Source organism: Botryllus schlosseri, chromosome 4 (genome assembly GCF_051294905.1).
Source record: "Botryllus schlosseri isolate E-star chromosome 4, Bs_hap1, whole genome shotgun sequence".
NCBI lineage: Eukaryota > Metazoa > Chordata > Ascidiacea > Stolidobranchia > Styelidae > Botryllus > Botryllus schlosseri.
This window is the reverse complement of record NC_137239.1, coordinates 1,706,460-1,733,051: the sequence shown is the minus strand read 5'-3', so window position 1 is coordinate 1,733,051 and position 26,592 is coordinate 1,706,460. Positions and strand designations below refer to the sequence as shown.

Here is a 26,592-nt window from a genome sequence, read left to right as displayed (position 1 = left end):
CCGTGCCTGCGCTATCAGACAATGTTGACAGTGACGTGAGGAGTCGTTCGTAACGGGTTTTGTGCCGGCACAGTCATCTTATGTGATACAGACCTTTGTCTCAAGAGCCCATGGATACATGTGATTATGTAAGCCTATTTTTTCATTTTATATATCACCATTGATTATGTAATTTGCTGGTTTTTGCAGTCCTACTTTTCTCACGAACTATCTCGCAGAGTAGCTTACGGGCTATTCGATATGAGCTGCAAAAGGCTTCATCTGTGTACACTGCACAGTAAAGTGTACCCTGAACTGTGTACACTGAACAGAGATGTAGTTGAACGTAATGAGCTCGTGTAACTTGTACTTTAACTATTGCTTACTGAACTATAATGGGCTAGGTCAGTGGTTCTCAACCTGGGGGGCTGAGCACCTCTCCTGCGCTTCTGTAACCTATCTGTGTTAAATATTTATATTTACTTCTGCATCAAATTTACAATTTTCCTTTGTAATGTTTCGTATTTTCTAGGAGCAGCATTTGGATTTGACCAGTAAAAAAAAGCTCCGCCATGGCACGCCACGAATCAGGGACTCATCAAGCCTGGGTTGCGGCTGATGGAAAGAATATGAAAAATGCCCTAATGTGCAGGTAGTATGTATTGCAATTGGCACCTTCTTGAAATGCATTTGTTGTTTTAAATCAGTGGTTCTCAACCTTTTTGTCTTCGCGGACCCCTTCCGGACCGTCACGGACCCCGCGGACCCCCACGATGCTTTAGATCAAATTTAGCTCAATTATCATCCAATCGCCATTTGACTTGTGCAAGTGATAGCTGTAGGCTTAGTTATAAAGAGCAACGAAATGACTTTTCTTGAAAATATGATCATACTCTTCGTGTTGAAATTGGGATGACTTTTAATATTTCAAAGTAAATTCTACAACTGCATATCCTTAAATACGGGGAGGTGTCTTGAAAATACGCGCCTTCGGTTTGATATGTACGAGTGCCGAAAATTCATTCCCACAATTTTAGGTTATGGCGAATGTAATAATAACGCGTAACGCTTCCGACGACACATTTGGGTATGATCGCAACAAATATGGCACCAAAATTGAAAAGCGATTTTTTCAATGTACATACAACGTCAAGCCTGGTCATTTCTATCTAGCACAGGGGTGTCAAACATACGGCCTGCGGGATGCATCCGGCTCGTCAGACCACTTTATCCGGCCCGCGAGGCCATTCTGAGTAGATTGAAAAAAAATTAATCTCATTATCCGACAGATTTTTAACAGAAGTTGAGATTTTACTACTAAAGAATTCGACGCAAATAATTCAGCATATTTTTCACCACGAATAGGTCGGACCAACGACGCATATCCGTTGTCCAGTGACATTGTCCACTAAAACGGGCACAGAAATATTTCAACGATATCCTCGTTACAGCCACTCTTATAGTAGGTAATAAATGTATTCAATTGGCCAATTATCGTATTTTTGATAATTCCATTGTTTGCGAATAACGTTGTTGCTGGAATAAAGTGGGCCCACATATTCCGTGATATCAATAAAGCATTCCAGTGAAAAGCAAAGATATGGATGTCGACATAGCATATTGAAATTATTTGACTGGTCCGGTCCGCGAGTGACTAAAACTCCACAAAACATCTTCAAACAGCAAAATGTTTGTATCAGTAGGCTATTGGCAATTTTGGGATTAAAATGAGCCCGCACAGTACGATATTGCATCTCAGACGGCCATACTGTTGATGTGAGCTCTGGAGTTTTACTAGTAATGAAGCGAAACTGTGCCACGTGATTTCCCGATTAAAAAAATACAAATTAGGTTATTATATATTTTGAGGCTTCGCGGACCCCCTGAAAATGCTTCGCGGACCCCCAGGGGTCCGCGGACCACCGGTTGAGAACCACTGTTTTAAATACTGGTAAGCATCGCGGTATTTCGTAAGTAAACTGGTATATCCTTAGATAATGAATTTGATTCTGCTGCATTTGGTTATTTTTATGAATGTTTGCTGGTAAAATTCCACTAAAATGATTAACAATCCAGGAAAGTATGCTACTCGTGCTGTAGTAAAATTGGTGGTACGGTCACATGCAACTTTCCATTACAATAATTATTTGTTCTATGAAAGACACCCTTTTGTCACATACAAATGTATCCAGTGTGATATCTGCGTAATACTGAATGCCGGTGACGTGATATTTTGTGATACGATTTTTGATGTACAACGTTCTTTCGAGTTCTCTACTAGTTACTGACGATTACCCCTGACGAGTCTCAGCCGAAAATATTCGGGCTCATTTCAATATGCATATAGTATTCAATTTTATATTGAAGTTTTGCACCTCGAAGAAGCTGTTCGAATATTGAATAGTTTCCTTGTATTGAAAATTTTTGAAACAAGTATTTTCTTTTCGACAGTCTTGGATTGATCTTCAAATTCATCCAACTGGTGTCAACTCTTCGAAGAGACCCCCTGGTTCTACCGTGCCTGTGCTAACAGACAATGTTGATACTGACGTGAGGAGTCATCTGAACGGATTTTGTGCCGGTGCAGTCATCTTTTGCGATAATACTTTTGCCTCAAGAACCCATGGAAACATGTGATCATGTAAGTCTATTGACTCATTTCATATATCACCATTGATCATGTAATGTGCTGGTTTTTGCAGTCCTAATTTTCTTAATAACTATCTATATATGCGATATGAGCTGAAGAGAGGCTTGATCTGTGTACATTGAACAGAGGTGTTGTTGAATGTAAAGAGCTGGGGTAACTTGTATTTAAACTACTGCTTACTGATCTATACTTGGAACATCAAATTGAGATCATTTCCCATGTCGTGCTAATTCCAAATAATTTCGTTAATTAAATTTAATCAGGAAGGAAGTATTTTGAAAGATTGAGAACAATTACAATTACTGCAATGAAGGAAAAGTATTCAACACCTTCGATAAGATGTCACAAAGTCTTTACTAAAGACAATCAATGTGTCCTTTGTCTGGTCAATTATTGTAATGGAAATCCAAACCCATAGGAATAACGATTCTACTATATTTATTTTCGGATCTTGTTTGCAATCAATTACATTTTCAGCAAAACGAGGTTGATGAAGTCAACTGTCTTCTTCTCCAAGCCAAATTGAGAGACAAGCAAATACAATCCAAGACCCAAGCGCATGTCTTATTGAAACAGGTATCGTAATCTTTCTGTTTTGTGGACCATACAAATATACATAGACCGTTCGTAGACGTACATAGACGTTCTGCTATAAATTTCATCCTGAGTTACAGTTCTGCATTCTCACTGTGGCCTGTGCGTCTGAATGTCAATGTAAATGTCAAAATGGCCGAATTGAAAAAAGCGCGGACCTAATTCAAGATATTGTTATTAGTCGTTTTGCGAATTTTAGTCCTTCTCAGTGATAGGTTTTCACATGTACCCGAGCGCCTTTCCTGCGCTTGTGTAACCTGCATGTGTGAAATATTTATATTTATTTCTGCATAAAATTTAGAATTTTCATTGACATATTCAAAACTTTGGAATTTAATCACATTTTCAGGGAGCACAACTTGGAGTCGACCAGTAGAAAAGAAGCAAACATCATGGCACGCCACGAATCAGAGATTGACCGATCCTGGATTGTAGCTGATGCCAAGAATATAAAACTGCTTCAGTGAAAATGAAGTATTCAGAAACATTGTTGACGTTTTGAGCTACTATGCATTGGATTGTCATACCCTGAAGGAGTGGTTCTCAAACAGGAGAAAGCATTTGAAGGGGCGTGAACCCACTGTCAACTAAAATCTTTTTCGCACATGGCAGCTTCTACTTATTTCTCTGTGTATGGTCAGAATTTAATATTTGAATATTCTCTCATCAACAACTATTACCGTCACTGCCATCCAACTATCAGTTGGGATTTTTAGCGTTCTGGTTGCTTTTTTTAATTTCATGATACGACGATAAGGGGTGTGTGAATTTTTTTTGCTATCATAACGGGGCGTGTCCAAATATGTTCATGAACCAGTGCCCTAATGACTTCCAGATTTCATATTTTGCAGCAGACTGGCAAATAACAACAAAATCTTTTCTGTAAATCTGCAAAATTTGTATGGACTCAAAGAAACGATTTCTTTGTTATTTAAACAAAAGTGATTGGCATTAACCTGATATAAATCCTTGTAATGCAAGCCCAAGAATATTTTTGATGCCTGGTTAGCAGGCCCAATTTCATTAAGAGTAAAAAAATACTTTGTTACTTGTTTATCGTGGTAGTGGTAGTGAAACTGATATATTCATTGTTTGTTTTTTTACCATAAAATTAGAAATTCACAAGCCATAATTTGATCAATTATAAATATGTTTTAATGATTTGTGTTGATCATGTTTTCCGTTAACGGACGTAACCAATGAATTTGATTCCATGCCATTGTCACGAAAGTTAAAGATACTAAATGATATTTTGTTATCACTATCCCTAATTCCCTATGCATTCATTTTCATGATTGAACGAGTTGCATGATATTTGTAGTGAGTTTGCTCTTGATCATTTGTGATGTTCGTGATTTCATGGACTATTCCGGAAACGGTTTCAACTGCTGATCTGAATTTATGAAACCCTGTCACAGCAGCTATTGGAAATTTCAATGTTTGCACGTATTTAATCACCCAGGTTGGGTATTATAAGCGTCATCTATTCATGAATCAATAAAATCTGATTTTATTTTGAGCCCTGCGTTCCGGTGACTAGTCAACCAGCCACTTTGAGGCTGAACACTTTTTAGGTAAACACTTTTAATTTAAACACTTCGCAACACTTCTAGGCGTTCAATTTTTGGATCACGTTTCGTGTTCAATTTTCCGGGTTGAGTAACACTTCAGAATTTACAGTGTATATAAATATCTTGCGCTTTTAAATTCGTAGATGTGCGTCTCGAGTAAGTAATAATTTTTTTAGTACTGCAGTGGCCCTGTTTCATTGTGCATCATATTGTTTACTTCCATTTGACTATAAACAGTGGTTTCCTTGCAAGCTATAATTATTTCATGCTGTGCGTAAATTGCGCAATAGTGCCATGCCAGAATTCCTGATTTATTGTGCATTGTTCGCTTTTATTATTAATTTTTTCATGTTTCATCTTATCACTGATTTTAACATGATGGTCTGATATAGTATTGGATTTTGAATACGATGGTTTCATCATCACATGAAAGATTTTTCAATGCTGCATGCAAGCGGTGGAATCAGTGTCGACAATGCCAGGTCTGCTAGTAATCGCTCTTACGACTGACAATCCTTTCCTGCACATGTGCATTTTGTGGTACCACTTTGATCCTATTCTCTTAAGTGGCACTTCTAATTCGTCAAAGAAATGTTTTTATCACCACAACAACCAATTCGCAGCACCTTGTTAATTTTCTCTGATATGCTTGTGGTGGTCTCACACTCACCACAAATGCTATTATTTGACTCAGACAGCCGGATATATTGATTTGTAGACTTCAGTAGAAAGTAGACTATATATACTACAGTAACCTAATGGACTAATTGTAGTTATCGTTATCATTGCAGTATGCATAGGGCACATAGTAGCTGGATATCGCTGGCGAAATGTTCGAGGCTAGCAATAATGGTGCGTATGCCGGAGAAATATTTTAGTTTTTCCATCTCAATAGGGTGTAAATAGGATTTCACCTTTAGGGTGATTTTTGTATATCCACCTTCATATGTGGGCACAGTCTATACAGTGCACAGGAAACATCTATATGGCACAACACCGAACCACAACATCAAACACCTGTTTAGGTGTTGTTGTTTTTTTACGTGCAACGCGTTCTCTTTGGCGTTGTCACCAACGGAAAATATTTAGAGTGTACTTCTATATCACCTTCCAGATTAAATACTTTGTTGCGCCGATAGCAGACGATATATATAAACGTAAGACCTTGATAGCTTTCACACCGTATTTAACGTCCACTTGTATGAATATAACTTTATTAATTACACGAGCTTTCGGAGCTCTGCTCCTTCATCAGGTGTTAAAGCGAAAGTAACGCAAAAAGAGCAACGCAAAAAGATTTTGAATTTGAACATATACATATTGTGACATCATAGTGGGTAAGAACTTTCTAGATTTCAAAGTTATGTACTTTATGACGTCATAGGCACTAAGATCTAGTATATGTTAGAAACGCATAAAGTAAGCTGTACTCCTCAAAATTGGCTACGATATAATATGCTTGTAGCATAATACACATGCAGAAAGGTGACAAGTGAAGTATTACATGGTATAGTGAGACATGCACCCTCTATCTATATTGAGCCCTTGTCGGAATGTATCAAATTTGTCAATATATTTTTGTTCAGTAGCCTTGCGTAGGGTAGAGTCTTCAATGTTTCCGACCAATACGTTGATTATGATGTCGTTCTCCGAATGTCCAGCCGAAGTAAAATGTTCACTGACAGGCTTCGATTTGTTGACTTTCGAGATGTCATGTCGATGTCCATTTACTCTCTTATGGAGAGGTTGACTGGTCTCCCCAACGTACCACGCATTGGTACATCCTTTCCGGCAGCGAATCAAGTATATCAAATGACTTGATTTGCAAGTGAAATGGCCTTTGGTGTTGTGCTTGGCATGTCCTCTTGTGATCACGGTATTCTTATCGAGAATAGCACACGTCTTGCATGACGATTGTCCACAATTTTCCACGCTGTTTTTTTTGTTTTGACCGGGGCAGTCTGCTATTAACTAAAATGTTACGCAAGTTGCGTGGTTGCCGAATGGCTAAAATAGGCCTTCTCGGGAACACTTCATTGATTTCGGATCATTATCAAGTATTCGCTGATGTTTTCGCAAAATCTTACGAATCTTTTCTGCTCCCGGAAAATAAGTAGTGACCAACGGCACTCTGCGATCGCGTGCTTCCTCGTTGTTATTCCGACTGCAGTCAAGCAGTTTTTCACGTGGCACATTGAGGGCCCTTTTTATTTGATTCTTTATTAGCTGTTGGTCGTAGCCAGATTTGGTCAGTTGGTGTCTCAAAACTTCCAAATGATCATTTTTATCCTCTTCCTTCGAACAGATTTTGTGAATTCGAAGGGCTTTACTGTAGACTATTCCTTTTTTGCAGTGTAACGGATGGAAACTATGGTAGTTTAAAATCTTACCAGAGTCAGTTGGTTTGCGATAGAGTGACGTGAAAATACGGCCTTCTTCGATATTGACGAGCGTGTCGAGGAAAGAGACTGCAGTCATTGAGGTTTCCATGGTTAGGCGAATATTAGGGTGGAATTGGTTTATGGACTCGTGAAATGCTTTTAGAGACCGTTCGCCGTGGGTCCATATCATAAATATGTCATCGATATACCGCGTGTAAAATATAGGCCGCAATGTCTGAGTCTCCATGAAATCCTTCTCAAAATGGTGCATGAAAAGGTTCGCGTATTGCGGAGCAAATTTCGTGCCCATTGCCGTGCCTTGAAGCTGTAGAAAGATCTCTTGGTTAAATTCGAACGTGTTGTGCGTCAGCGTGAAGTTGATTACCCAGCAAACACTCGATTTCCAGTTGACTTCCTGCGGAATAGCCGCAGGGCGCCCAGCGTTACTTCCCTGGAGTGGATTTGTCGACTACTAGAGGCGTCCTAAACACTTCCTGAGTTGGTCTACTATGAACGTGAAACGACTCCATATGGACTCATCGGATGTGCTGTGAACGTGACGTGACTCCCTATGGATGCGTCAGACCTACTGTGGACGTGACGTGACTCCCTATGGATATGTCATTTACCACCTGCTCTATTCCTCAGGATTACCATATCAGGTCTCCCTGTGGAGACCGCTTTATAATCTCCTCCATGATGACCGCCTCTACACCTGATGGAATTCAACATCATATAAACTAACGAACTGTTTATATTGGGTTACTGGAAAACGACAATTGCAAAATACAAGTACAACTATCAACTAATGAACTATTACTTGTTAACAAAGTTCAGGCTTACGTGAAAAATCGATCAGGAAATGACTACGAATGAATGAGTCAGTGGGATTTTGTATATAACAGCAAGTTCTAAGTCAGTTTTAGATTACCATTACAAACATTTCAATTGAAGTGCATCATGAAATTAGAAATAAACGTGTCACATGAATGTGAAGAAGTACAACTGCTAATGCAACTAAAACAGGGAAAAGCATGGAGCAATCATAAGTAATAATTTACATTGCATATTATAATATGATGCATCATTGGCAGTGCCAATTGGCACCGCATCATGTTAAGAGCGCGAGCGCGTATTCGCAATAAACTTGGTTGCAACAACAGTTTTCTTCTTGGTCTTTGTTTTGCCTGAAACATATACAACAATGTCAGCAAATCATTTGTAGAGTCACTCTGCTGACATAGCACATGGATTTTGCGTCAGAGCTTCAATTTCTATTTCCTCATGCATTAATTGTGATATGTCTAGTGATCCGCTACTTCTACTTGTGCTGAGTGATAATTTATGACGATACCAGCATGTCTACTTGAGTGCAGTGAGTGCAACTCGTCTATCAAATTAAATTGTGGAAACACCTCAAGTACATACTTCAGTACTTTCCAGAACTTCTACTTTACCTAAAATAGTTTTGATAAACCGTGTACATTGCTGCTTGAGTGCTTGAACCCGAGTAGAAATACATTGCGTTACTCTTACTTCTACTGGACTACTGACGCTACAAATATTTTTAATTGAGTGCTGAAAATGATTACTTTCCCTATCTCTGTTTAAAAGCATACAACTACGACATTCCACAAGTCTCCATATTTTGACCATGTCGACACTTGGAAGTAGTTTGATGTCTTGTAAATCGCTATTTATACTATTTAGTACTGTACTAACGGTGAATGCTTTGAACACCTTTATTTGGAACTTACCACCTACTACAACTAGGGCTTGCCACGAATCTGAGTAGAGTAACGATAAGTCGAAACAGATGATCTTTTCGGGTACATAAATTGTGCTCAACAAGAATTAGAATTCAGATTCTAAGTACCAATGCGAGGTCTAAAAACATCGATTGGTCATATCGCAGAAAACGGCACATGTGGGACGTAGCTACGCACGATCGTGTGAATGACAAATGTATTGTCTCTAAGTACAATAAAATAGGAATTATCTTAAATCTAAAAAATAGTCTTCGATGTGATGTAGAGCTGGTATTCATTTTCTTTGAAGTCGCATACGAGATAGATACTTCAACTTTCCCTTGTTCATAATGTTGTCACATCATATAAAGCAGAGGTTTCAAATTCAAATGTGGTAGCGGGTCAATTTCCGGATTTTTGACGACACAGCAAAATAGGGTTATTCAATGTATAATTTCCAAGTTCCACAAACATGTCAAGAATGTAATTTACTATTGTATTATTCATGTTTGACATGAAAATCAAATTTTTGAATATTTCAATAAAATTATTTTTGTGCTGGGCACAATCTGTTAAAATAATGAGTTATAGAGATAATGCAATAGGATGCATCATGACATCGTCAAACTCCAGGTTATAATATTGCAGTTGGTGGACCTTTGACGTGTCGCAGTTTTATGTAGAGTATTTTAAAATCTACTGAAAATTGATCTGGTATCAGAGCATTTGAGCGGTGTAGCCTAAATCCTGGTTTTGATATAGTCGTGATAAGTAAGCTGTTGCTACTGTCATTACCAAAGTCAAATTAATTCAGAATTAGATGTTGCCTTCGATTATTATTATTGGAACATATCAATAACAGCTTTAGCTATCTATAGTAATAGCATTGTTTCTTAGCCTTAGCGATCGCACCCTTCATGGTTCATGCTACCTATAAGATTTCTAGTAGCCCACAAGATTTCTAGTAGCCCACAATTTATTTTAAACACAATTACTGATGGTACCTATATTAAAATCAGATAGTCAATTGACATAAAATTGCGCATAACACGAGGACCACAGCATAAAGGTCTAATTCCATGATGCGTATCGTACCCTCTGATGTGGTGCTTCGTACCACGAAAAGGTCCACGGGCCCTGGTTAAGAACCCCTGGGATAGAATAGAGCACAAAATCTTCTTTCAGAACTTTTTACTTCACTTTGAAGTGATTTTTACAAGCCTGGTAAATGGCTAATTGTACAGCAGTAGAAATTCAAGGCGTTGCAACTAGTTCAACTCCAGTGCAAACAATAATTACTTTGACCACCAACTATGATTAAACGCTAAGAAGGCCTACGCAACACCTCAACCAAATCTACTTTTTTAAAACTTATTATTTGTGCACTTTTCAGAACTGCATTGTCTACTTCCATTTCGAGTAGATTTGACGCAGCTTCAAAGTTGTTACCTCTAGGTGTGTATAGATCCATAACATTACATCTACTTCAGTTCAAAAGATGATTACTTTCACAACCTCTGGTTTCCATGAAGTGTATTCAATTTTTTATACCTTCAATGTTTTTCGACTTTTTCCTGAGGATGACGCAGCACCGATTTTGCAGCAAAGCTTGTTCCATGTGGCAGTAGTTCTTCCGGACGTTCTCGGTTCCAGTCAACAAGACATTCTTTGTACAGTGTTCTTGACGTTGTTGAACACTATCAATCGAAGACATTGCCGATCTAAATAATCAAAATTATTATAATGATTGTAGTGAAGCCAATTGTCAAGAAGCCAAGCCAGGAATCTAGAATATCCCGTAAAAAATTAAGACAATGAAGTTCAAGCTAGACTATTCCAACATCCTACTCACTATAATGACTAATCAGTAGGGTTGAGCACATTGGTATGGTTACTCAAATCTCGAACAAGTATCAATTCTTATGATTCGAGCCAAGCATGAGACTATTTTCAAGACAGCCTTCTAAAATTACACGCTCTTTGCCACTATAAGAATGCAGTTGATAATGAAATTATTGTTTCATCCAGCACGTTTGAACAGCCCGATTGCGAACCACCGTCAATAGTATATTTCTGCATCATCGATGGCACTTTTTTCAGGGTAATAAATTGCTAATTATTGAACAATTATAAATCATCATATATAGTTTGTATAACTTCAACTTACATAATTCAACATCTTGATCCATGAACAATGCACAACTGCGGCGCCTTCCTGTGAAGTTTAGAACTATACATAACATTGCCTGTTCAATATCTAGTCTCCTGGTAGAAATGAAGGAACTTTGTATACACAAAAACAGATATGTCCCATCCATATAGTAAGAATCCATTGATAATAAGGTTGTTTTCATATCGACGGCAAGATGACCAGGAGCAATCAGAATTCCTTAGGGCCCATCCATAGCCTACTTTGTTAATACTGCTGCAATGTACGTAATGTTTCCGTGTATATATATACTGATATTGAAAGTTATAATCAAGCATTAAAAGTATGACACTGAGGCCGTGCCAACATTGCCAACAACCCGCCCGCACCAGGCCATGAACATTTTAAGTCTATACAGTTTATAATTGGTTTAGTGTTTGAGTATCATTTGATTAGAGCGAGGTTAAAGATGGGTTAACAAACTGTTATGTTTTTCCTAAAATACCCTAAATATAAACCAATATTGCCATAAATTCTTACATGTTCACTAAAAGCCTCAATTATTTGATTACCGCTATTATCGATGGTTATATACTGTTGTGGACACAAAAATACGAAAATGGATGTTAATGTTATGCTACAATCTTCATGCATCCACAAATTCAGCAATCTCACATTCCATAAAGGGAACATTCCACAATTCTATTAGCCTACATAACATTTCAAAATACAGTATATACCGATATGTTATAAAATAGCAGTACATTACTTTATGCGACATCTGGTTTGCTGATTGGATCCTGCTGTCCTAGGAAATCCTTGTACATTAAATGTCAAGTTATTGCAAGCTTGGGAGACATTATGCAACAGAGCACAATAAATAAGACTTCTACGATCAATAGATTATCATATACTATCAAATGCACTACTAGAATTATAGGCTTGCATGAGTTACCGATTAGCAGCGGGTCGATCAATTGTGTCCGTAGGTGAATTACAGCCGTGTCACTATAATCATAATAGTCGAATTCATTATTATATCGCATCAGCAGTTCATGATGATCGAGACTGTTGCTGTTTAATAAATATAGCACTCAAATACCAAGCTTCCTGCCCTTCCGGTACTCATGATAGAGACATCTCACAATCCACGCTGTTAACGTTTCCAATTATGAACTAAACCATTACTGTGATAAATTCGTCCCTCCGCCATTGCTACATACGCTGATCAAACTGAATTACACGCGCATGCGCGATGCTCGCCAAATAGAAGAAGGCAGGTTTCTGGTTTGATGGTTGAATGAATTTCAAGCAACAGGCGTGTTCGACTCCATTATCGGAATAGAGAGGATTGCATACTGCGTTGTTCCGTGATTGAAATAGTCATCGCAATCCCATCATGACGATTATCACGTTCTGATGTCGGATGATTTCACATGCATTACGAGTATTTGCCCCTGATGTGGGCATTTTCGACCCAGTAATGTCACAATAAAATAAGCTGCTGTGTCTATGTATCGCACATTATATCGAGCCTCTTTAGCACTGTGCGACCGCAATGATCGATAGCCGGGCTTGTGAAGTGCCACGCGATGGGAAAGTCATCACCATATCAACATTTACGGCTTCACTCCACCAGATTGCACATGTATCACGAATGTATTCACACAACTTATTTAGCATTGACTGCGGAATAATGCACATTTGAGTTCATAGAAAAGATTTCCCAGTAGGGACATCCAAATCAACTCCTGTGTAGGTGGCATCCAGCCATCACACTATTATGACATCCACTGGAATGGTCATTGGTGACTGGCATAGGAGCACTCTAAACCTTACTTCCTCTGGGGGTCACTTGGAGTTACATAATTGGACGTCAATTTATGACTTACTGAGCAAGTCCCCAGGCACTAAATGTGGGACGTGGGACGATTGGGCACAATTGTGGACGTACCCGTGAGTCCGTGGGAGATCGGGTGTTTGCTGGGTAGTTCCATGATGCTTTTTTTCAATGGATGCCCACTTTCTGCAAGAGATCTTTCGAAAGCTTCCATGCCATCTTTATGCGGAATACTCGTATACAGGGATGATACGTCCATGGTGACTAACATCGTTCCTGATTTCAAGTGATTGACGTTCTTGAGTTTGTTTAAGAAGTCCGTGGTGTCGCGACAAAAACTTGGTGTGCTTTTCACCATCGGTTTAGGGCATTCTTCTACGTACCCGGATATGTTTTCCGTTAGGGTTTTGTTGCACGACACGATGGGACGTCCAGGAACATTTCCTTTGTGTAATTTCGGTAGGAGATAGAAGCGACCGAGAGCGGGATCGAAAGGGATACTGATCTTTGATTTCTCATCATCCTTCATATCCAAAGATTTTATAATATCCTTTAAATGTTTTGTATGTTCCTTCGACGGATCGTTACATAATTTTTGATATGAATTGGAGTCGTTCAGCTGTCTGTAGCCTTCTGCTATATAGTCTTTTAAGTCCATAACAACCACCTTCCCTAATTTATCAGCTGGCTTGATTATGATGCTCTCATCCTGTTTAAGTTCTATGATTGCCCTCTTCTGCTCGTTCGTGAGATTGTCGTTGTTGTTGCTGTTCAGATGTTTGGACTTACTGATGAATGTAGCGTTAATTTGATTGTGGAAACTTTCTAGATATCTGTCCAAATTATTGTTTTCGCCGTGAGGTGCCCTCCATTTCATGTTTTTTCTGGGCTTCTTGCTAATTTGCTCACTTGTCTCGTCCCCATTTTGAGATACTTCATTTTTGGAATTAATGTCGTAAAAATGAAACTCGTTGCTCATTCTCCTGTCAAATTAATCGGCGTCTCCGGCCAGCACGTAAGGATAGAGCTTTTGAGTAGGGCAGAATTTCAAATTAAGACTGAGAACATCGATTTGGGATTGCGTCAGAGTTTTGCTAGACAGGTTAGCAACGGCTATATCCGATTCATTGCTTTTAGCTGTTGAACCCGGTGGCAGTGAAATTTCGGATTTCTTTCTTTCCAGTACCAATTGCGTTATTTTTTTCTCCTTGTGGAGTATCATATTTTTGACTTCGTTAGTCGAAATTTGTTTCACCAATTCACGCAAATTTCGTTGTGAATGGTGATCGGTAACTAAATTTATGGTACATTCAATATCGTACCTGAACTTCGCTCTGCTCCTATAATGAATTTCAGTCAGATGTGACATTAATTTCTTCGACATTCGCAGAGCCAAATTTTCCGAGTACGTGGTCTTGAAAGTGTTCCGTAAGGGATTATGAATACGTAGACCCTTTGGAATGAGGTCACGCTTTTTGCATTCAGACAGAAAATAAATGTCAGCGTTTTTGCGTGCAATCTTCTTAGCGATCCTTTCCACTTTAATTCGGCATTTTCCGGTGTGATCCATGGTTGAATACTTTGTTGCGCCGATAACAGACGATATATATAAACGTAAGACCTTGATAGCTTTCACACCGTATTTAACGTCCACTTGTATGAATATAACTTTATTAGTTACACGAGCTTTCGGAGCTCTGCTCCTTCATCAGGTGTTAAAGCGAAAGTAACGCAAAAATTAACAAACTCGCTTTAATTTTTGATGTGAAGTATAGGGCTTGTATCAGAGTATATACTGGCACATATCTTTTGCACCAATATCATCCTCTAGTGGAATATTTTCAATTCAATTACAATATTTATAGGGTGAGGGACCTATGGTACCATAGCCAAATCAAGCGAAATAGATCGACCAACTAACCACTTACCAACAGAAACACGCCTACACATAAAGAGGCTGTAAATCATAGTTACCTGTGGCGTTTTATCGCTATTACGAGGTATTGGAAAGTCAAAATGTCGATTTGCGGGTAATATGTATGTGACATTAATTTTGTAGGTTTGGGCGTAAATCAAAACGGGATTATATGCCAACATTTGAGTTGATAGAATCTATTTTATTCTTGAAGGTGGCGACGAAACATTCTGCATTGGCTTGCTGTAGCTTATATTATAGTAAACAACAAAACAAGTTGACATTTCAGTTTTTGAGCGTATGTCTCATAAGTCCCATGGTCGTGTGCCTTTGGACCCACCGGGTGGGAACCGACGATACGTTCGAGCAACAAATTTTAAACGTTTATAAATATTTTATCAAAAGGCAGATATTCATGTAAATGTCCGCGATAGGTAGAGCTTGTATCCAAGTGTGGAGACAGCAAAAGATCTGCTATTTTCGGCTGAAGATTTGAGGGCCGGAGATCATTTTGCAATTTTTGATCCATCGGTACCACATCCCTCCTACTTGCAGAGCTATATAAGCTTTCGCATTAACGGCCTAGTCCAGACCGGACAACATATTCGGCGTCTGAGTGTTGCTACGTTGATATTGAGCAGAGTGTAAAGTTTTTTTTTACTTGCTTCCGATATTACCCCATTAACAAGTTATACAGCTGTAGCCAACAACCCAGTCGCACGGATTTGATTTTTATGATACATTAAACAACGATTCATTAATTGGTTGAATAAGCGGCATTCGCTGACTTCCTACATGTAGTGTATTTCGCTCCTGATGTTGTGTGGGCTGATTGCGGGTCAAGCTCACATCAGAGACTCACTAAATATTCACAAATGGAAAGCTGGATATTTCGAGCACACCTTTGCAGCAAAGCAAGAAACATTTTTGGGATTGTCAAGGTCCATGCTCATTTAGTGTTGGTTTTTTTATGCTGCCATCGTCATGCATATAGAGTGGCCCGCCGTTGCAATTCAACAAATTTCAGCCAAACATGTTATAATGACGTGACAATTGTAATATGAAGAGGGTTCACACTGCAGAACCTACCAAGGTTCGTTTGTCAACTTGAACCTCTAAATTTGCGAGTTTCACACACAGAACGCGAACGTGAACCTCACGTTCACACCATCCCTACTATGAAGTATAGCATTGAACCGCACCTAGCGCGAAGAAAATTTCAAGTTTAATTAAAATTCAACTATTCAGAATTTAAATTTGCCTGTCGACGGCCGCCAACACAGACCAAGTAAATTACGTGTTAGGGCCGCACAAATTTCCTTTTATGGCCGCAGGTAGCCCACCCCTGAATTATACTGAATATTGAATTTGGAATCGGTTTGGGATAGAGATATCAAAATTAAATGATCTTCACAGTCGATATGCACGACAATATTATTCTAGTGAATGTAAACAATATGTGCCTCTTGCTCGGAATGTAAGTGTGGTGAATTCTTGTGCGCGATTGTCTCGTCCTTTACATTTAGTTGAACCAATTATTACTTGATTACCTGTCTTTTCGTCTATATATTGTACCGCACCTAATTTGTCATTTCTTGGTACCTTATAGTTGCTGGCCTAGCTGTGTTGCATATAGTGCTCGTTTTCAGTTAATAAAAGCCTTGGTTACTCTGAGAAATAAATGAGAAATAAAGCTCATCACAATTTTATTAACTGAAAAGATCTACTATGGCGTCGAACCAGATGCTCATTCGCGTTCCCGTGTTAAAGGCTATGCCGAGGGATGATGATTCTGGTCAGGAGTTCAAGCACTGGATGCGCATGATAAAGGCGTATCTCACGTCCGTCGATGCTGCTAGAAGAGATGGTGACCCAGAGATCGATAGATTCAGTATAATGGCAGGGTACTTGTCGGCTGAATCGTTTTCGCTGGTTGAGGAAAAATCGACCTTTACGGATGCGATGAAACTTCTTGAGGGCTTATACGTGAAAAAGAAGAATCTTGTCTATGCGCGCCATGAACTAGGCACAAGGAATCAGCAGCCATCGGAGACCATATCTGAGTACGTTCAAAGTCTCCATGCTCTGGCTAATCAATGCGAATTCAAGGACATTTCGGCAGCACAATACATGCAGGGGTCCGTGATGAATGCAATGATCACCGGATTGCGCTCTTCATGTATACGACAAAGGTTGTTAGAGTATGAGGACCTCACACTGCAGAAGGCCATCCAAGTTGCTGATACTCTTGAAAAAGCACAGAAGTTCTCTGAAAACTACCAGCAGCCGTTGGCATCGGTCGCCAAGGTATCCGTATGTGCGGATAGCGCTAATGACTACGCACTCGATGCCAAACCAGATTTGTCTGCCATTGCTGCTTCAACCTCGAAGACTCGTAAATACCTGAAGAAATGCTGGTATTGTGGTACTCGTCATGTTTTTCGCAAGAGTCTCTGTCCCGCGAAGGATGCTTAATGCTTTGGATGAGGGAAGATCGGGCATTTCAAGAAATACTGCGATTCGCTTTATTCCGACGAACCTATTAAGGATTCGGACCGCCGACGTGTGGCGTCGCTTCTGGCTGGGATTCCGAGCTCGTTAAAAGGTGCAATTATTACGATTGGTTTGGAAGGCAATGACTTGGATGCGCTATTGGATTCGGGGGCCGCCGAGACCTACAGCGTCGCAGTGGAATCAAAGTATCTTATGTCCATTTTACGAATTTTGGGAAAATCAACTTTGAGTGAAGTTTTCATCTTATTTCAGCCATATATTGGCCCCGATTAACTTAGATACACTGAGACAGATATAGCCATGGCTAAGATATGACGAAAAGAAACACAAAAAACTTCGAAAAGTCGATATTTTTCAAGTTTGAAAAAGGGAGCTTCAAAATTTGAAAACTGGACATAAGATACTTTGATTCCACTGCGACGACATAGATTATCAGGTGGCGTTGCGGCTGAAGTTATCGATTACACCATGCGATGTTACCGTTGGGCTGGCATCAAAAGATGCAGTGACCAAAATGCGTGGCTCCGTGGCGGTGTCTATAAACATTTCCGGAAGCGCCTACCGTAACGTTCATTTTGGTGTCGTTTCTAATCTATGCGCCGATGTTATCTTGGAACACGAGTTTCTAGAACAGCATAAAGAGGTGATATTTAAATTTAATGGACCTCGTGATACACTCTATGTCGGACAGTGCAACCTCGCCGCTGCAAAAACCTACGAGATTCCGAGACTGTTCCGATTTCTTGATCCGGATAGTAAACCCATAGCATCAAAATCGAGGTATTATTCCCGCCAGGATAAAGCTTTCATCAATTCCGAGATTGAGAGAATGCTGGGGGCCGAGATAATAGAAAGGTCTTCCTCGCCCTGGAGGGCGCAAGTTGTCGTAACCAAAGGCGACAGACATAAAATACGGATGGTTATTGACTATTCACAAACGATAAACCGTTATACATATCTGGACGCATATCCTCTGCCGAAAATTGACGAGGTCGTCAACGAGATAGCGAAAGGTAGCGTTTATAGCTCTGTTGATTTAAAGTCCGCCTACCATCAGATTCCCTTGTCGGATGACGAAAAGCCACCAACAGCGTTTGAGGCGAATGGGCGGCTGTATCAGTTTCGTAGAGTTCCATATGGTGTGACTAATGGTGTTTCAGCTTTCCAGCGTTTCATTGACACGTTCATCGATCGCAATAAGCTGGAAGGTACGTTGGCATATCTTGATGACATCACGATCATTGGGCGATCACAGGAGGAACACGACAGACGTCTGAAGGCCTTCATGGAAGCTGCAAAATTGAGTAATTTAACACTGAACCTAGCAAAATCCGTTTTTTCAGTGAAAAAGCTCAGACTTCTCGGCCACTGCGTATCCCACGGGGATATCAGACCCGATCCTGAAAATCTGCGACCACTCATGGAAATGAAACCACCTCGTAATGCTACAGAAATGAAGCGATGCATTGGTATGTTTGCGTATTAATCTAAATGGATTGTCAAAGCTTCTACTGTGGAAACTTGAACTTAGTGCATTCGATTATGAAATTGAACATCGTCCTGGAATACAGAATTTTGCTGCTGATGCTATATCAAGGATATTTTCTGTTCATTCTATTTCAGCATTGCGGGAAGCACATGTTAATTTAGGACACCCGGGAGTTCGGAGGCTTATGCATTTTCTCAGGGCTAAAAATGTGCCCTTTTCGATTGATGACGTTAAAGCCGAATGCCGATCGTGTATGGAGTGTGGCAGAATCAAGCCTCGTTATTTTCGGCCTGTGGAGGAGTGCTCGTTGATTAAAGCTACGAAACCAATGGAGCGACTGAGTGTGGATTTCAGAGGCCCCGTTGCTGGCAGAAATAAGTATCTTTTGATAATCATTGACGATTTCAGTCGTTTTCCGTTTGCCTACCCGTGTAGGGATCAGTGATGAGCGGAGTCAGCTTTTTGAGACTCCGAGTCCCTCCGACAACTTTGGTCTCTGAGGCAAAGTCCCTCCGACTCCGGGGATCTCAATCCCAGACTCCGAGATAACCCGAAGAATCTTGTCCAGTCCCCGAAATGTATTCAGACCATTGTCGAAGAATCCCAATCGATGTTTTCGATAGCCTGTCTGATATTCATACCAGTTTTTTTAGTATCCGTGGATTGCCGAACAGTCGCAACATTACTTCTGAGAGTCAAGTTCTCTCCAACAAAATGGACAGTCAAGCTAATAGAACTGCGACCCTTTAGATTTGTGACCCTTCACCGTAAATCTGGATGGCAAAACGTCTTCTGCACAACACCACGGCAAACCGGCACTTCTTCGGTATTCTCCAGAATCTCCACCCGGCGATCAGTGTTCCCCATGATCACCTTCTCCTTTGATTACTCGCTTACTTGCATTTCAACTGCGATCAATTCTTCTTACAAGCTTCGATATGTCTTCGAAGATGCGACGTACCACTTGTCAACTTGTGATGCTTTAGCTGAACATTGCAATTTTGACATCTCGCAAACCCAGTATACTGGCCGTTATTATCATGCAGCATCAGAGTTAAATCCTTCCACACGTCACTCTTTTTCTGCGTCTTAGTGAGTAACCCACTTGACGTCGACGGTGCTTCAGCCATTATATTAAAACGACGAAGGAAGACCAGTCAGTTCGATCTAACTACCACTAACACCACTGAAATCGACGATCACATCACAGGTTTCAGTAAATTAAGTTCCGCATCGCCATGCAACAGTTGATGGAACTGCACTGCACTAAACATACATGATGCATCACTGATGCACCGATCGACGCTCCTTGAAGTTGACTAAATGACTAGTGACTTCCAATTTTGAAGCTGATACATGATATCTGGAATTTGGAGTCTGAGACAGACCAGCAGCAGAAACTTGATTGCGGTGCTGATTTTTCATATCACATCAAAGTCATTTCTCAATCAAACCAAACATTACATGACGAAAATTCAGAAGAGTTCTGGATGACTGACTACGTCAATCAATATTGAAGGAAGCGTAGTTGAGTTGATGCGAGCAGAGCAAAGCAGACGGTTGTAGTTATTTAGTGTGGCTGTTCAGAAATTCGGAATATTCTGTTTTTACAGGGTAAGATCAGCTTACCTTAGTGATTTATGTATTGTTGAAATCTTTAAAGCGGGCTTAGATGCTGGTATGCCTCTGTGAGCGGATCTTACTAGCGAAAATTCGTCGCAATGTCATTAAATCATGTAACACATTGCATAAGTTATTATTGTTTCCATCCAGATACTTGCTTGTTGTATGTATATTTCTCACAGATATAAAGGTAATATTGATGTAACACTTATTATCGATATCTCTCACTGCAAATTGCAAGTACGATGAAAGTTGCGAAAAGTTATCACAAAAGTGGTATCGGATATTATCTTGTTTCAACTGATACCAACGTTGGGAATACATTTTAACAAAATGGACCTATTACTATATTGAATGTCATCAGGATAATGGGATATATTCCGTTATGATCATCAACTTGCTGGAAGAATCAGGGTAGCCAAAGGCTGTACCATAGGGAAGCCCCGCTGTATGTTGCTGATTGTAAATGTTTCGCACAATTACTGGGGTAGCATGAAAATTAGTCACGAAACAAATACGCAAGGAGGAATATGATGTGACTATAGAAGACTGCAATGACAGCAACGTGGAAGATTCTGGAGATCTTATCTCATAATATGGTGACATTCAGCAGTGGATTCAAAGACTGCATCTCATTGCAGGGAAAAATGATGCGCTGCGAACGATATTGGGTGTCTTCAAGTTTGTGAACTACAGACACTGCTCAGCGGAAATGCCTTGCTAGATCACTAGGTTACTCTCCAGTCCCCAATTGCAGTGCAGATGGCTGATTTTTATGCACTTGTCAATCCTTTTTGCATGTTACCGGTCATATTACAACTTTACAAGGTGTCAACTGTCTGTGTTTTGGTTTGTAATCAATAGTGTCTTCTGGTCAAAGCTATCGAAAGATATCGGGGGCAAAACTAACAATGCTCCGTAAAACTCCGGAAAAATATCTGTTGTAAACTCCGACTCCACTCCGGGTATCACAAAATTGGCAAAACTCCGCTCCGACTCCACTCCGACTCCGCTCCGGTGCTCATCACTGGTAGGGATATGTCGTCGAGAACGGTAATCAATCGATAGTCTCAGTTGTTCTCACTTGTCGGCGCTCCTAACTATATCCATAGTGACCGGGGGATGTCGTTTCTTTCCAGAAAAGTGAAGACCTTCCTTGCGAAAAGGGGGATTGCGAGCAGTCATTCAACGCCTTATCACCCGACGGGAAACTCTCAGTGCGAAAGAGTGAACCAAACGATATGGACAAATGTCAAGATTCAGCTGGCCTCTCAGAATATGCGCGAAGATGACTGGGAAATGGTACTTCCCGATGCTCTTCGTTCTGTGCGTTCATTGCTGTGCACTGCAACAAATGTTACTCCGCGCGAAAGGTTTTTCACATTCCCTCGTAAGTCTACGTTCAGGCAATCTTTACCAGATTGGTTGCTTCAAAGTGATACTGTTCTGCTACGTAAGCACGTCAGAAGCAAGGATGAAGCCTTGTGTGAGCCCGTGGATTTGGTGGATGCAAATTCGAAGTATGCCTCTGTCCGTTATCGCAATGGTACGGAATCGAGAGTTTCGGTGAAAGATTTAGCGCCCGAAGAACCGAGATGACATCGAGTCAAGAGCCGCTGCGGAACATGTCGAACTTTACGACACCGATCCTTGTGATCAGCGTAACTCACCTGCTGCTCCAGAAGTCGTATTGGACCAAGACAGTTCGCAGACGGCTGAATATAATGATAGTACGCCTTTACGCCGGTCTACCAGAATCCGTAAAGCTCCCGATCGTTTTCGATATTGAGCCAATTGCCAATTCCTTGTACGTATTGTACGATTTCTTTTCGGGTGGGGAGATTGTGGTGAATTCTTGTGCGCGATTGTCTCGTCCTTTACATTTAGTTGAACCAATTATTACTTGATTACCTGTCTTTTCCTCTATATATTGTATCGCTCCTAATTTGTCATTTCTTGGTACCTTATAGTTGCTGGCCTAGCTGTGTTGCGTATGGTGCTCGTTTTCAGTTAATAAAAGCCTTGGTTACTCTGAGAAATAAAGGTCATCACAAAATTTACGAATGCGGTTATATATATAAGCTTAAATTTCAATTTTCGTTGGTTGGACGTATTAATGATTTCGTTCCACATCGAAATGAATATGGGCAAGTAATACTAAATTAGCCTCTCGTAATCACGTCGGATATCTTAGAGCTAGGGTCACCAACACGCAGCCTGCGGGCGGCATGCGGCCCACAAGGTCACATTTTGTGGCCCGCTACCTTATTGTAAATTTCGGAAGAACGCTTAGTAAAGCATTATGAATTGCTGAAATTGACTTCAGTTTAAACATATTGTAGTTGTTGTTCGAAGTAAGCTATCGTCATGTGCCCAATATCAATATTCCTCAATTGCGGTGGATGAAAATTCATGATCCCGATTTTCGAATTTCAGTCTTAGTCTAGCTGCATATATATTTAACCCTAAATTTCGCCTTCCGTGGACTGGACGGATTATTGATTTTCGATTCACATTGAAATGAATAAGAGCAAGGATCACACAATGAAAATCGGATAATCACGTCGGATATCTTAGTGAGAGCTTACATCAAGGTTCCTCAATTATTTTATCCGAGGCGGCCATTGCACTCTATCTCTATGATTAATATATGAGTACCACTCTAAATGTGGCTCCGTGGGAAGAGAGATACAACGTTTGCAGAACTCCATAAATTTATTGGAACACACCCGCCTCGCGCTCGGAGAAAATGTCTTCCTTCTTCGAAGCATACGTTGGCAAAGTGCGGCCCGCGTAGCTATTCTTCTTGGAATTCAAAATATAAACCCGAGTTTTAATGTTGCTGCCAAGACTAAAACCATTGGTCGTATAAACTGAACCGAAATTTCGTTTACTTTCAAGTCCGTCCATTAATATACTGCGATTACACAGCCCTACGTACCTCGCATATACGTCATCCTGATTCAAAATAAAGCCAATGTAGCAAAATTTGAGTATCAATTAAATTCTGCCGTAACAAAAAAAGTCACACGGACGGGAAGTCACCAAATCTTCTTCGTTGTTATTGTCACATTAGGATACGCATTACAAGGTATGTATGTGATTCAAATTGTTACAGGATACTTTTTCAAATCCCTGACTCGTAAAATGAGACAACTAGTGCCCGTGATTACTATAGGTGTGTATAGGGTTTATGACAACAGTGCATTTTCACACCCATATTAGCATACGAATATTACTTCCTATTGTGATTATGTCGAGTGTTTATAAGCTCGTGTAAGAGCTGAAACGAGATGAGATTCATGCTAACCTACTGAAATACGTTTATTAAACTGTGTATGAACATTGTATCTGTACGAAGAACTTCATGACTACAACACCAGGACATTCTCTCAGTTAAGTACTCAGACAGCAGCTACAGCCTATATTGGACATCTATTCTGTCTGAGTTATATTCACAGAGACATAACCTTATAAAGTTGTTGCATGGTGCTTTGATACGAGTTGTACGGATATATCATCATCGCAGAGACTTAACGTATTGCCATCAAGATACGCAAAACTTCTCGCACTCAAGGTTTGCCGAGGCGGCACAACCGTTGTATGATTTAATAGCATCGTGCACTAAGAAGGACGAACGTCTGAATTGGACGCCGGATTCAGAAGCCAGTTTCCAGACCATCAAAGAGCTTCTAGCTGGAGCTACAGCGCTGGCTCACCCTAACAAAAATGCAAGGTTAGCTTTGTTCACTGACGCTTCCTTAACGGCCATGGCGGCTGCATTACATCAGTACGAGCCTGATGGAGATCTGGTACCTCTGGGATTCTTTTCCAAGTCCTTTCGAGCGAACCAGAAGTTTTATGACATTTTTGACAAGGAATTACTCGCATGTAAGAATGGCGTGGTACATTTTAATACGTTTTTGCATGGCCGGGAATTCAATCTGTTTGTAGATTCGAAATCATTGTTTCAGACACTCACTTCGAGCACGTGTGAGTTGAAACTTGCACGTCAGAACCGATTTAAATGTATTATCTTGGATTATCATCCGTGTTTAAAATTACTCGCGGGTTCGGAAAACACGGTCGCAGATAGTTTATCGCGACCGGCTCTCATGATTGACAAATTGATTTCCCTTGACGACACGCCGCAGAGCGATGAAGAACATGACTTGCCAAGTGAACCATATCCTTGCATTAACAACGTGATCCTTGACCATGCTGATATAGTTTCAACAGGTGAACTTGCACGCGCGCAAGCAGAGGACGAAGAGCTACAATCGTGGCTCGACGCGCCGCCTGAAACTTCAATTGGATTGGTAAGACGCAGATTTGATCAACATCATATCTGGTGCAGAATATCGGACCGTGAGAAGCCAAGACCTTATATACCAGTACCCTTGAGGCGTCGTATATTAAAAATGATTCACAATCTGTCTCATCCAGGTATGAAGTCAACAACGGAGCTGATCAGCCGATCTCATTTCTGGCCGAACATGCAGCGGGAAATCGCGGCATGGGCTAAACCAGAGGTCTCAAACTCAAATGTGCTCGCGGGCCAATTTCCTAATTTTGATGACGCCGCGGGCCGCAACAGAGGTATTCAATGTATAATATCGAAGAAGGCCTTATTTGACGGCACCTTGCAGACAGGCATTCCATAAACATCGTTACAATGTAATTTGCTATTAGACTATTCACGCTTGGCACGAAAAAATTACATTATAAATATCTGAATAAACTAGTGATTGTGCCGGGCATAATTTGTTAAAATAATGAGTTATAGACATCGTGCGAGAGGACGCATGATGACATCGTCAAAGCTGTCAGGTTCTAATATTGCAGCTAGTGCATGGACCTTTGACGTGCCACAATGTTATGTGGAATATTTTAGAATTTTCTGAAGAAAGATTGATTTGATAGCTGAGCATGTGAGCGGGGTTTCTGTATATATAGTCGTATGTATATATAGTCGTTATAAGTACTGTCATTGCCAAAATCAAGTTAAACCAGCGTTAGACTTCGATTAATCTCTTCGATTAATATTGGAACAGATCAATAACAACTCAAATATAATCATTATTGTTCCATTTATTGTTTCTTTATCGTCATAGCGATCTTACCACTTGTGCTTTCAATAAGATTTGCCGTGCCCCCAGTTCAATTTCAACACAATTTATGATGGTATCTATACAAAAATCAGGAAGCCGATTCACATAAAATCGCACGTAGCGCGAACAATATTTTCCAGTTGAATAAATTGGCCCGGAAAATATTCCACATCATATATACCTATTTCAACAATGCATCTCGTACCCCCTGATGTGGTGCTTCGTACCACGAAGGGGCTACGGACCCCTGGTTAAGAACCCCTGCAATGGAAATCACCAATCGCCGAAGAATCCATTGGTGTTACAGCTGTGGAGCGTACCACCATCTTACTCGCTACCGATAATAACATGGATAAAGAGAACAAACAACACCCAGGATGTAACCACATATACGTCACGGGAACCACAGAATTCCAATGGTTTCCATACATATCTGATTAGATATCTATATACCCTACGCAACGCAAGTTACGGGCTTTTATATTACTATTCCCCACGACAGTTTCATAGATTGTTGCGTCCGTAGAATTTCTAAGTCACTATTCTGAGACGCAAGTTCTTCTCTGATTTTAAAGTATGACCCGACTCAACTGGAGTCATTTTTAGTTTATTACTCAGTCAATCCAAAATCCAGTAATTTGATGAAAGGTCGCACCAAACAAAATCACAATTTTCAGTAACGAATCATCAACGGTTCATGTTTTATAATCATGAACCTGAAATGTGACGTAAGAGCGATCTTCGACCGCGTTGTAGATTTTAGAACTTATGTGATAGTGAAGTTTGTTTAGATTTCAGGTTTTTGTAGTAGTTTTATAGTGAACATTGGGTTTCTAAATGTAAAAAAGTTTTTGACTCTTGAATATATTGTCGAATACTTGAAATTCCAAAATGCCTTCGCGGGCCGCACAAAATCATGCGGCCCGCGGGCCGCGTGTTTGAGACCTCTGGGCTAAACAATGCCACAACTGTCAAGCTTGCAAGATCAAAATCCACAACAGGCCGCAATTGACGAACTTGCCGATCCC

General features: G+C 40.2%; 1 protein-coding gene and 1 long non-coding RNA gene across 2 annotated transcripts in view; one reads left to right on the top strand and one right to left on the bottom strand.

The window, feature by feature from the left end:
- LOC145437845 (adhesion G-protein coupled receptor G7-like) overlaps positions 1-26,592 on the bottom strand; it is a 449,423-nt gene that overhangs the window by 390,363 nt on the left and 32,468 nt on the right. The gene's annotated exons all lie outside the window — the stretch shown is intronic.
- On the top strand, positions 2,449-4,742 carry LOC145436828 (uncharacterized). Its single transcript, XR_013914425.1, has 3 exons — positions 2,449-2,620; positions 3,107-3,205; positions 3,573-4,742. It is a non-coding gene; the product is annotated as an uncharacterized LOC145436828 (long non-coding RNA).